General features: G+C 42.6%; 1 pseudogene across 1 annotated transcript; it reads right to left on the bottom strand.

Moving 5' to 3' along the window:
* Positions 1-1,486: 1,486 nt before the first annotated feature.
* Positions 1,487-3,864, bottom strand: LOC108287032 (annotated as a pseudogene). Its single transcript, XR_005196443.1, has one exon. The product of XR_005196443.1 is annotated as a proteasome activator complex subunit 3-like (transcript).
* Between the last annotated feature and the right edge of the window lie 6,325 nt (positions 3,865-10,189).

The raw sequence follows: 10,189 nt of genomic DNA, 5'->3' as shown, positions 1-10,189 counted from the left end.
AAAAGCCTAATATCCAACCTAACATCAATAAATGTTTATTGTGTCAAAAACGAATAATTTTAAAATGATGGAATGTTTAGGTAAAATTAGGATTATTAGCTTGAATCATTTAAAATCATCCATAAGAACCATATTAACTTTACGTGCTTTAACACTGGTGAAAGAAGTAATTATGCTGTCTTAAGGGCAAAACTATATGAACATAGCCACCAGAAATACAGGAGTGCCATCTATTGGTAAACTTGTTAGCAGACAGAGAAGGCACTGAGAAGCCATATAAAATATACTTGAAGTAATGTGCCCCTTATGTAGGTTATGTAAAACGTGGAAGAAAGATGGAAACAAAATTGAGAGACATGGTTATGGCATTTTCCAGAAAATTTGGAAAATATTTTCTTCTAATAATCCATGCAAAATATAATGACATTTTTTAATGCAGAAGAAAACAGTGTAACAGAAAGCATTATAATTATGGCAAATTGTTGAAAGCTTTCTCCACCCCTGCTCTTTCCACCCAGAGTAGGAATGAAATAAGGATGTCAATTATCACACTTTATGTTCAATATTGTATGGGAGATGCTAGCCAGTGTACTATGGAAAGAAAAATAAATATTAATGTTAGATGTTAATGGTGAAAATATTTCAATTGAAAGGCAAAGATTGTTAGAATCAATTTAAAAGTACAAGAACTGAACATATGTTAGCTAGAAGCAACACATCTTAAATGTAAAAACACTGATAACTTGAAAATAAACATATTAATATATACTATGCAAACAGAAAGTATAAAAAGACTGGAATGGCTATAATAATAACAGCTAAATTAGAGTTTAAGACAGTGTTACCAGAGACAGAGTGATATTTTGTATTGTTAAAACGGTCAGTTCCCAGCCTAGCCAACATGGTGAAACCCTGTCTCTACTAAAAAAACAAAAATTAGCCAGGCATGGTGGCACATGCCTATAATCCCAGCTACTCCGGAGGCTGAGGCAAGAGAATCACTTGAACCTGAGGCAAGAGAATCACTTGAACCTACGAGGCGGAAGTTGCAGTGAGCCAAGATTGCACCACTGAAATCCAGCCTAGGCAACAGAGTGAGACTTTGTCTCAAAAAATAAGAACAACAACAACAACAACAACAACAAAGGGTTAACTCATCAGGAAAACAGCCAATCACAAATGTATGATTCTAACAACAGAGTTTCAAAATACATAACAAAATATCATAACAGTTTTAAAATACATAAAGTGAAAATGGAAAAAAAATTTGGAAAGTTTAACACTTTTTTTGATAATGATGTAATAACTAGACAAAATATCAGTAAAGATACAGGAGATTTGAACAATCTTATCTATTATCTTGAGCTAATTGATTTATAGAACATTATAGCCAATATCTGCACGCACATTTTGCTCAAGTACACATGATAAATTCATCATGATAGATCATATTCTCTTTTTTCTTTCTTTCTTTTTTTTTTTTTTTAAGAGGTCAAAGTACCTGTATTTTTAATAATGTCTTGACCTGGTAAAAGAATTTTATGTTACTATCCAAGGGTGGTAGGGTGAGGGGCAGTGGAACAATCCAACAGGCAAAAAGGGAAATGAGAAACACATGGTGGGAAGAGGGAAGGAAGGGTTTCAGCTGGAAGGGATCTGGAGGGTGGGTGAGGGCACTGCCCAACTAAAATGCAATTGGTTTGTTACTGAGTACTATTCGTGGGAAGACAGCATCCTGACTCCTCCTCGACAGAATATTGGGAGTAAAAAGCCAGGTGGAAATATTATTGGGGGTTGGAAGACAGAGACAGGAAGAATAAAAGTCAGAAACAGATACTGAGAGTCACTGGCAGGCTGAGTGCAGATACCAACTCTCCAGCAGTGGTGGAATAAAAGAGCTGGGGGCTGATGGGGATTAACACAAAAGCTATTAACAGTTAAGTGATATCTCTGGAAAATTCAAGAGACAGGAGGCAACTTTTCTATAGTTTTCACTTGCCTAACGCACTTCCACATACACAAACATGTATATGCATGTGTGTGCGTGCACACACACATACACACCAGTTTGCTTTCCCTGGAGGCCTGACACTATAAATAAGAGAAATAGTTCCCAAAAGGAAAGCCCAACATGAGCAGCAGCATCTGGACCTCACACTTGCAGACACCTCCACCGCAACTGACAGCCAGGAGTCAAGAGGACCAGCTTTTGCAATAATGCCAAAAAGGGCTGAGTCAGAGAGGGACAGGCCTTCCCCGAGTCCTCTGCTTCTCATCTCACTGTTCTCCATCAACTCACCTTAGGTACCAAGATGCTACAGCATAAGGAGGGAGGACGAGCCCAAGACATTTGTCTGGGTAGATGACAACTAAGACAACCATCATCTCCTGAAAGGTATGTGACAGGGATCGTGGAAAGGGAGGGTATATTAGGTAATGGAGTAGGAAGGTGTGTGTGCATGTCTGTATGGGTGTATACATGCATACATATATGTGCATGTGAAAACTCCCATTATAAAAACACCTGAAGGAGCTTGGGAATTGACTGAAGGCCTAAGGCGTTTCTTGTCATGATCAAGATTCAAGATGGGATGTACACAGATGTGAAACCCTAAGTCACCACCAGGGCAACTGTGGGAGGATGCAATGCCCCGCAGAGGAAAGAGACAGTAACTTCATGTGAAGAAGAGAAGTTGTTCCCCTCCACCACCCCAGTTCCTAAAAAACACCTGGCACTTTCCTTCCAGTTCCCTCAGCTTTTAACCAACTAATCATCAAAAGGAAGAAAACATAAAGCCCGAGACACAGGAAGGAACAGGAGAGTGGAAACACAAGTATTTTTGTGCCAACATCCTGCACACACAAACCTGGAGTTCTCCAGAAATTAGGACAGGTTGGGTGTGGGGTATCAGGGAAGAAAATAGAAGAGTTCCTGAGGCCAGAAAAAAGAGATAAGCACATCACAGAACTAGATGAGAATTTCATTAGACTCCAACTAAAAACAGAGAGGTGTGATTACTATTTCCAGCCAGTTTCCCCATCACGATGGTCATGTTACAAACCAAGGCAATGTTGGTCTTGAGCCAGATTCACAGTCCCCTGGCCTCAGGGACCGTTGATCTTCTCAATATTTTTCAGGATCGTGTCATGTACAGTGACATATTGATTCCTCAGCTCTGATATGATGAGCCAAAGGCCGATATATTCTTTCTCATCAATCTCTGTCATGGTGTGGTGATAGTCCTGCACGTGAGGATATTTAGCTATTTTAGAAACCAATTTGGCTCTGTAATATAATATCTAGAAATCCGGTCCAGATAAGATGCAGCTTCGCTCTCAACAGTTCTTAGTTCTGTAACTGTTTCCTCTTGAATCGATACCCCAAAGTTGTTTCCATCTTCTATCCTGGGAATCAGGAGCTGTACCCACATTTTGACAGTGTTACATTTCTCAATCAACAGTGGATCTCAGGTTTCACTTTCTCAATAATGTGCACCAGCTGCTGGTTGCTTTTCAGCATTCCATTGGGCATGACAAACGCCTTGGTTCCTTGGAAAGCTTCTTCACACTCATCCAACCTTCACTTTTTATAAGTGGGACCATCCAGTCCATCATCGCTCTTGGTGAGAAGAATGGGGTCAGGGACTGGGAGATTCATGTCAGAGTGGATCTGAGTTAGGTTATGGATGTTTAAGATTGGTTCCTTCAGAAAACTATTAAGTTCTAAAAACTTCTTTGTGAAAAACTTTGCCACCAAGTCTGCCTCTCTTGTGATCCACTCCCTGAAAGAATCAACCTTGAGCTTCACTTCCTGATCCACCTTCAGCAATGAGGCCATGGCCGGGCCAGGCCGTGTCCAATTTTGTGGACACCAGAGGCGCTGCGGACTCTGGGGAGGTGGTGAGGGGGACCTGAGGAATCTCAGCTGACCCGGGAGCTGGCTGCCCTTGCAGGCTCACTCACTGCTAGCTCGTTCCCTCCCCCTCGTGCTGTCCGCCCGCCTGCTGGCAGCCTGCTGCCTGGCCACTCTCGCTCGCCCTCCGAGCTTTCACCACTCATGCTGGAAATTGCCCTTTTTTCTTTTATTTTTAGTTGACATGTAATAATTGTACATATTTATGGGATAAAGAGTGATATTTTGATATATGTACACAATGTATAATAATCAAATCCGAGTAATTAGCATATCCATCACCTTAAACATTTATCATTTCTTTTGTTGTGACCATTTAAAATTTTCTTCTAGCTCTTTGAAAATATACAATAAATTAGAATTAACCGTATGCACTCTACAATGGTGCACATCATCAGAACTCATTTCTCCAACCTAGCTGTAATTTTAACCAACCTCTCCCTATCCTCCCCTCCCTTATTACCTAATGGCCATTATTTCTGGCTTAAAGGTATCTCCCAGGTGCTCAGAGAGAGGAAACCTCAAATACAGTTTGTGGAGGGGAAGGGAAGAGAATCAACAAATGGCAAAGGTCACAAGGATATCAACCAGAAAGTACTCATTCCCTAAGCCAGGACTGAACCTGGGCTGCTATTGTAAAATGGCAAATTCTTAGCTGCTGAGTTATAGCACTGGGCAGTTTCCATTGCTCTTTCCGGAAAGAGTCCAGAGCAGTCAATTCTGAGCTTGGAACGGCTTGAGATAATTTTTAGAGGTAACTATGACATAAACCCCAAAATTCCAGTTCCTTGGATGGCAGAGACCAAGAGAAGGTACTGCCATGTAGTTACAAGGTCAGGCTCCAAAGGACATAAAACAGGATGAGAAGGAAACTTCATCCAGTTTTTAAATTTTTCAGGGGCCTGTAGCAAACTTTGCAGCTGACTAGTTTACTGGGCTGGCTTGAACAGCAGGCTTATGCAGTCCTAAGCCTGTTTTCTATCCTAAGGTATTCCTCTTTATGATAGAATAATACAGAAAGACAACTTGATAGCACAAAGTATACCAGATTCACTATAGTTTAACACTAGCCCCACAAATCCTTCTTCCCATTAATCAAAACTTTACACAGGTGATAAACAGTGATTTTAACCATTCGTTCCGTTTTCACAAAGATAGGCCAGAGGCCTGACTGGTAAGAAAGCTTTACCCGTTTGCTGGCATTCCGGGTTTCTGGGTTCTCTTTCCCTGAGCAGCCCTAAGCCCTGCTCGCTGCAGAGCTCCGGGGGCCAAGCTACAACATAAAGGAAAACCATCTTTTTCTGTTTCATGGAAGCACAGGCAAATAAATGCCTCTTATTTTTGTAAGATGCTGCCCAATGGCTGCATGAGGTAACCAAATTAATATTTTCCATTTTGGCCAGAGCAGTACACATGTGACAAAACAGACATTAGCCACTCCACTTAGCACCCAATATCGACCTGCCAAGGCTCACACTTGCCCCCAGATGGGCCCTTTCATCTTTAATCCAACCTCTGACCAGGACTTTCAACATGTGGTCTCTGAGCAAGATGGCTGTCCCAAGTAACAGAAAAGATAGAAAGAGAAAGGAAAGGGAGAAAAGCATTGTCTGTGGTGAGGTCAGGAAGGTGAAGAGTTCATGGAGGTCAGAGAAAGACCCACCCATTGCAGCAGCACTGAATCAAAAGTTCAGGGGGCCACTTGTCATAGTACAGGGATCTTCTCCAGGAGTCCCATCAGCTCTCAAAGAACTTCCCCCTTTGGGGAGAAGAAGAATTCCCCATGCCCCATAATCCTGTACATGCCTAATCCTGTCACCCATAGCTGTCAGCAAAGAGCACAGGGCAGATTAATCTAAAGAGAATAGCAGTTAACATACCATAATGCTAAATCCATTTTTAACCAGGAGAGACTTTGCTGAGAGGGGCCTCTAATCCCTTAAATCTTAAGAAGGACTCTAGCTTCCTAAATTGGGTCTTAAGCCCAAGTTTGGTCAAGTGTCCTTGCCTTTTATTAAGAGGGGCCTGAAACCCTCTCTGTCTTAGGAGAGACCCTGTCTCCCTTAAGCTGCACCTCTAACCCAATCCCATCCTTTACCCGGCTACCCACAACTTACCCAAAGTCAGCCAATCGGTGCTGCAGTCTATTTCCTTTGGCTTCAGGGTCTGCTCAGTCTTGTCGCTTTGTGGTCACCAGAAAGATGCTAGCAGAAAGAAGTCTTGACCCAGACCCCAAGACAGGCTTCTTGGATCTCACATGAGAATTTGGGGCAAGTCCATACAGTAAAGTGAAAGTAGATTTATTAAGAAAGTCAGGAAATAAAAGAATGGCACTCTACAAGCAGAGCAGCAGCGAGGTCGGCTTGAATAAGGATACTTATAGTTATTTCTGGATTATCTGCTAAACAAGGGATGGATTATTCATGAGCTTTCCAAAAAAGGGATGGACAATTTGCAGAACTGAGGGCTCTTCCCCTTTTTAGACTATATAAGGTAAATTCTGGATATTGCCATGGTATTTGTAACTGTCACGACGCTGATAGGAGTGTCTTTTAGCATGTTAATACATTATAATTAACGTATAATGAGCAGTGAGGATGACCAGAGGTCACTTTCGTGGCCATGTTGGTTTTGTTGGGTTTTGGCTGACTTCTTTACCACAACCTGTTTTATCAGCAAGGTCTTTGTGATGTGTACCTTGGGAGGACCTCCTATCTCATCCGATGACTAAGTATGCCTACAGGGAATGCAGCGTAGCAGGTCTCAACCTTATTTTACCGAGCCCCTATTCAAGATAGAGTCGCCCTGGTTCAAATGACTGACAATCCTGTCTCCTTGCAACCTTGAATTCCTGGGCGGAAGCCATCTTCCCACCTCAGCCTTCTGAGTAGCAGGGACTACAGGCACACACCACCATGCCTGGCTAATTTTTTTGTATTATTATTATTATTTTATGAGATGGGGGTCTCACTGTGTTGCCCTAGCTGGTCTTGAGCTCCTAGGCTCAAGCAATCCTCCTGTGTCTTCCTCCCAAAGTGTTGGGCATGTCAGAGGCATTTGAACCAGAAAGACTCCATCTTGAATAGGAGCTGGGTGAAATAAGACTCAGTCCTGCTGTGCTGTATTCCCAGCAAGGTAGGTACTGTAAGTCATAGGATGAGACAGGCAGTCAGCACGAGATACAGGCCATAAAGACTTTGCTGATAAAACAGGTTGCAGTAAAGAAGCCGGGTGGGCCAAGCACAGTGGCTCATGCCTATAATCCCAGCACTCTGGGAGGCTGAGGTGGCTGGAGCCATGGTGAGACCCCATCTCCCTTGAGCCCAGAGTTGGAGATCAGCCTAGGCAACATGGTGAAACTTGGTATCTACTAAAAATACAAAAAATTAGCTGGGTGTGGTGGCACACACCTGTAATCCCAACTACTGGGAGGCTAAGGCATGAGAATCACTTGAACTTGGAAGGCGGAGATTGCAGCGATCGGAGATCGAGCCACTGCACTCCAGCCTGGGCAACAGAGTGAGACTCAGTCTCAAAAAATAAATAATAATGATCAAAAAAAGCAGCTGGCTAAAACCCACCAAAACCAAGATGGTGCTGAGAGTGACGTCTGGTCATCGTCCCTGTTGCGCTCACACCAGCGCCATGACAGTTTACGAATGTCATGGTAATGCCAGGAAGTTACTCCATATGGTCTAAAAAAATGGTGTCATGAATAATTAAGAAATAACCATAAAAACGGGCAATGGGCAGCCCTCAAGGCTGCTCTTCCTATGGAGTAGCCATTATTTGATTCCTTTACTTTCTTAATAAACTTGCTTTCATGTTACAGACTCGCCTGAATTCTTTCTTGTGTGAGATCCAAGAATCTTCTCTTGGCGTCTGGTTCTGGACCCCTTTCCGGTAACAGGATTACAGGTGTGAGCCCCCACACCCAGCTTTAGTAAATTTTTATTTCAGTTATTATATATTTCTTCTTTATTTTCTGTTTTTCAGTTATTAAATTTTAAACCCCAGAATTTTTATTTAGAGGACTGTATTAACAAATGGGGAGTACTGGCATAAGCCTGGCACAAAGCAAATGTTGACAGAGGTCTGGCACAAAACAAAGGTTCAATGCATTTTAGCTACCTTTAGGTGTATCATTACTAACTGCCTCTGGGGCTATCCAGGGAAAACTGTCCTCTCAAAACCCCCACTCACTTCCAGCCAGAGCAGGCTCAAGTGAAGAAGCCACCTGTGTCACGAGAGATGTATAGAGCAAGAAGACTTTATCTTTGTTGACAGAAAGAGTCGAACTCTGTAAAACATTTGAGGAGATTTATTCTGAGCTAAATATGAGTGGCCATGGCTCATGACACAGCCCTCAGGAGGTCCTGAGGACAAGTGCTCAAGGCGATTGGGATGCAGATTGGTTTTATACATTTTAGGGAGGCATGGGACGTCAATGAAATAGGTTTAAGAAATTCATCGGTTTGGTCCAGAAAGGCGAGACTACTTGAAAGTGTTGACAGTTGGTTGAGTTTGTATAAAGACTTGGGATTAATAGAAAGGAACACTAGATTGTGATAAGAGGTTGTGAAGACCAAAGCTGTACTGTGGGATGAAGTTTTAGCCAGCAGTCTTCAGAGAGAATAGGTTGTAAAATGTTTCTTCTCAGACTTAAAATCTGTGTTGATGTTAATGCTGGAGAGGAATAATGAGGCATGTTGGACCCTCACTTCCCTTAATGGCCTGAACCAGTCTTTCAGGTTACATTTTAAGAGGCCTCGCTTAGGAGGAAGTCTATTCAGCTGGCTGGGAGGGCTTAGAATTTTATTTTTGGTTTACACTTTGCCTATGGAAGTTTTGCTGAAAAGTGAACACACAAAAAGGCAGATTCATAAGAGAAAAGGCTTTACAATTTAATCACTCTGGTTCTCCCCATGCAAAGTATCAATATCCCAGTGGGATTCAGAAGCTTAAATACCAACTTGAGGTTACAGAAAGAATGGGAGTTTGATCCTGGCAAAATAGGTAAATAGGTTATGGGAAACAGGAGAAGAGAAATTCTGTTGAGAGGCAATAAATAATTACCAGGAGAGACTGATTGGATCAGGGAACAGAAATAAATTTGTAAATAGTTCTTGGAATTTAAATGATGCTTCCAAACAGTGATTATGTTATAAAAGGGTCTGTTCAGGTATGGTTACATTCTTGGTCTTCTTTCCTATAAGCAAAATGAGGTAACAGGGCAGGAGAAAACAATTGTTCTCAGGGTGGGGTCATCCTGTCTTTATGTACACAGGGAAAAGTCTCTTTAGTGTCTGTTGATCTCTAAGAGTCTTTCATTCGCCCGGCTCGGTGGCTCCTGCCTGTAATCCCAGCACTTTGGGAGGTCAAGGTGGGTGGATCACGAGGTCGAGAGTTTGAGACCAGCCTGATCAACATGGTGAAACCTTGTCTCTACTAAAATTACAAAAATTAGCTGGGCATGGTGGCACGCACTTGTAATCTCAGCTACTTGGGAGGCTGAGGCAAGAGAATCTCTTGAATCCGGGAGGCAGAGATTGCAGTAAGCCAAGAGCACATCACTGCACTGCAGCCTGGGTGACAGAGCAAGACTCTGTCTCAAAAAAAAAGAAAAAAAGAAAAAAAATAGAAAAGTTTAGGTCTGGGTGCAGTGGCTCACGTCTGTAATACCAGAACTTTGGGAGGCTGAGGTGGGTGGATCATGAGGTTGGGAGTTCAAGGTCAGCCTGACCAACATGGAGAAACCCCATCTCTAGTAAAAATCCAAAATGAGCTGAGCGTGATCCCAGCTACTTGGGAGGCTGAAGCAGGAGAACCTCTTGAACCTGGGAGGCAGAGGTTGTGGTCAGCCAAGATTGCGCCATTGCACTCCAGCTGGGGCAACAAGAGTGGAAATCTGTCTCAAAAAAAAAAAAAAAAAAAGAGTCTTTCATTCAAAATAATCATATCAGAAAGCCATATTTTGGGGTGAAATTCACTACTCTCCTTTAGAGATATGGGTACGAACTCTTTGCAAAGAATGCTAAGACTTTGCCGGGCTCGGTGACTCATGCCTGTAATCCCAGCACTTTGGCAGGCCAAGACAGGCGGCTCATCCGAGGTCAGGAGTTCAAGACCAGCATGGTCAACATGTCAAAACCCTGTATCTACTAAAAAATACAAAAATTAGCCTGGTGTGTTGGCAGGTGCCTGTAATCTCAGCTACTTGGGAGGCTGAAGGCAGGGGGAATTGCTTGATCTTGGGAGGCAGAGGTTGCAATGAGC

The sequence above is a fragment of the Cebus imitator genome, unplaced genomic scaffold (assembly GCF_001604975.1).
Source record: "Cebus imitator isolate Cc_AM_T3 unplaced genomic scaffold, Cebus_imitator-1.0 Scaffold335, whole genome shotgun sequence".
NCBI classification, from domain to species: domain Eukaryota; kingdom Metazoa; phylum Chordata; class Mammalia; order Primates; family Cebidae; genus Cebus; species Cebus imitator.
The sequence above is the reverse complement of the archived record's forward strand: the minus strand, read 5'-3'. Positions and strand labels throughout refer to the sequence as shown.